General features: G+C 31.9%; 1 pseudogene; it reads left to right on the forward strand.

Annotated features, from left to right (window-relative positions):
• Positions 1-1,259: 1,259 nt before the first annotated feature.
• On the forward strand, positions 1,260-1,389 carry LOC131756532 (U4 spliceosomal RNA; annotated as a pseudogene).
• The last annotated feature ends 1,229 nt before the right edge of the window (positions 1,390-2,618 follow it).

Consider the following 2,618-nt stretch of genomic DNA (forward strand, 5'->3'; position numbering starts at 1 on the left):
AAAGAAATGCAAATCAAAAACCACAGTAAGATATCACCGCACATCTGCTGGAATGGCTATGATGAAAAAGACAGGAAATAGTAAGTGTTTGTAAGGATTTGGAAAAAAGGGAACCCTTTTACATTGTTGGTGGTTTTCAATAGACACTATTGAAAACACAATAGTGGTTCCTCAAAAAATTAAAAGTAGACCTGCATATGATCCAGTAATTCCATTTCTTGGTATATAACCAAAGGAAATGAAATCAGGATCTCAAAGAGACATCTGTACTCCCGTGTTCACTGCAGCATTATTCACTATAGCCAAGATATGGAAACAGCCATGGTGTCCACCTACAGATAAATGAATAAAGAAGAATGGTACACGTGTGCGTGCGCACACACACACATGGTGGAATATTATTCAGTCATTAGAAGGAATAAAATTATGCCATTTGCAACAACATGGATGGACCTCAAAGCTATCATGCTAAGTCACTCTTAGAAAGAAAAATATAATATCACATAAGTGTGGGATCTAAAAAAAAAGCTGGACTCATAGAAACAGAGAAGGAAGGAAATGGAGAGGTGCTGGTCAAAGGGTACAAACTTCCAGTTATAAGATTAATAAATTCTAAGGATCAAATCTACAACATAGTGACTATGGTTAACACTACATTAAATACCTGAAAGTTGCTAAGAGTAGATCTTACATTTTCTCACTTCACATAAGAAATGGTAATTATGTGAGGGGATGGAGGGGTTAACTAACCCTAGCATAGTAATCATTTCACAATATATAAGTGTCTCAAATCATCACCTTGTACACCTTGAACTTACACAATGTTATGTGTCAATTCTATCTCAAAAAAGCTGAATAAAAGAGAATAATGGAATTTTCCCTTGACATACTAAAATAACATGCATTTTGTTCAGACGAATGTGTTCTAAAAGCCAAGTATGCATCTTGTTCTTTATGTGAGGCCATGTCAATACCTGAGGTCTATAGTTAATCAGTGTAAGTTGTCATCATTTCCAAAATTATGTCTAGCTGCCTACATTCTTTACATATTTACAGTGAATTTTAATGACATATTTAATGTTAAGTTCTAGTCCTTTAACACAATCATAGCAAAAAAAAAAAAAGGTTTTCATTTTGTCAAATAAAGAGAGGTCATTCTTGGTACTATTAAATTAATTACAGGTGTTCTTCACGTGTGTACGTGTGTGGAAATATACAGACATGCATAACATGGAGGACTGCATTAAGAATGATAATACAGCTTTGCGCAGTGGCAGTATCATAGCCAATGAGGTTTATCCGAGGCGCGATTATTGCTAATTGAAAGAATGATAATACAATTGATGGAAAGGTAAATACTGCATGAATATTTGTTATCTGGCTACCCAATATCCCCCCAAAAGTTTGATGTTTGTTTTTATCCTTCATCCACCCCAAATTGCCCAATTGTACTAAATCATTTCGGCTTTTTTCATAATTAAGAGAAATATACTACATGGAAAGAATAGCTTAAAGTTTATAGTATTTTAAAATTTATAGTAATTTAAAACTGTAAAACTGCTTTTAGAGATACTATCTCTAGTGTAGCTCTAAACAGCCTTTCAAGGTACTTCACAAAGATATCATCTGTGGTTTTATAACTGGAGAAAATGGTGAATTAGAACAGACCCATTTTTTGATCAGTCATATGGCTAGAGAGTGTTCCACAGCACAAACCCTATAAAACAATATTTTTTCAGTTTCCACAAATATAAATTAAAAGATCATAATTCTACAAACTCAAAAACTAAATGGTTTATATAACCATAAAAAACTTGATTCCCTACTATAGCTTCAAAATCTACTTTTTCCTAGAAGAGCTTGCCATAGCAGTATGATATCTGAATAATTATTTTCAAAGTATATCTTAATCTCTAAACTAAAAAGTAGATAAAGAATATATATAAGCAATTAATTAAAAAGGAATACAAATAACTTATTAGCATTAGAAAAATGTTTAACTTCACATACTAAAAAAAGAAATGTAAATTTAAATAAAAGAGCCAATGCATTAGTAAGCTTTTGGAGAAACATGCACTCCTATATAGGACTGATGGAATTTCAAATTAATAAGAACCTTTGTGCAGGCCAATTTGACAATAAAGAAAATAACACACATGTATTTCTTTTGATTCAGAAATCCAACATATCAGCATTTATCCTAAGGAAAAAAAAATCATGTATGTATGCAAAGATTTAGCTTCAAATATAATCTTAGCTTTACTGTTCATGATGACACAAAAACATGAAACAACCCAAGAATCCAATAACAGAATATCGCCCAATTAGTTATTTAATAGTATAGCATTACAGACATTAAAATATGTTGTAGGAGAATAAATAATGCCATTGGAAACATTTATGCTACATAGTATACTTAATAAAGAAGACTGAAATTGTATGTATAATATGATCCCAATTTGGAGGCAATATAGTTTTGTAACTAAAACCGCAGTTTAGAGTCAGATAAATGAACTCCAGTTTGGGCTGTATCATTTACTGTTTGTGTAACCCTTAGAATGTTACTTTAACCTTTCTGAAACTCAGTTCACTATAAAATGGGCTTAAGAAACTTCCAA

This window comes from Kogia breviceps, chromosome 4 (genome assembly GCF_026419965.1).
Source record: "Kogia breviceps isolate mKogBre1 chromosome 4, mKogBre1 haplotype 1, whole genome shotgun sequence".
NCBI lineage: Eukaryota > Metazoa > Chordata > Mammalia > Artiodactyla > Physeteridae > Kogia > Kogia breviceps.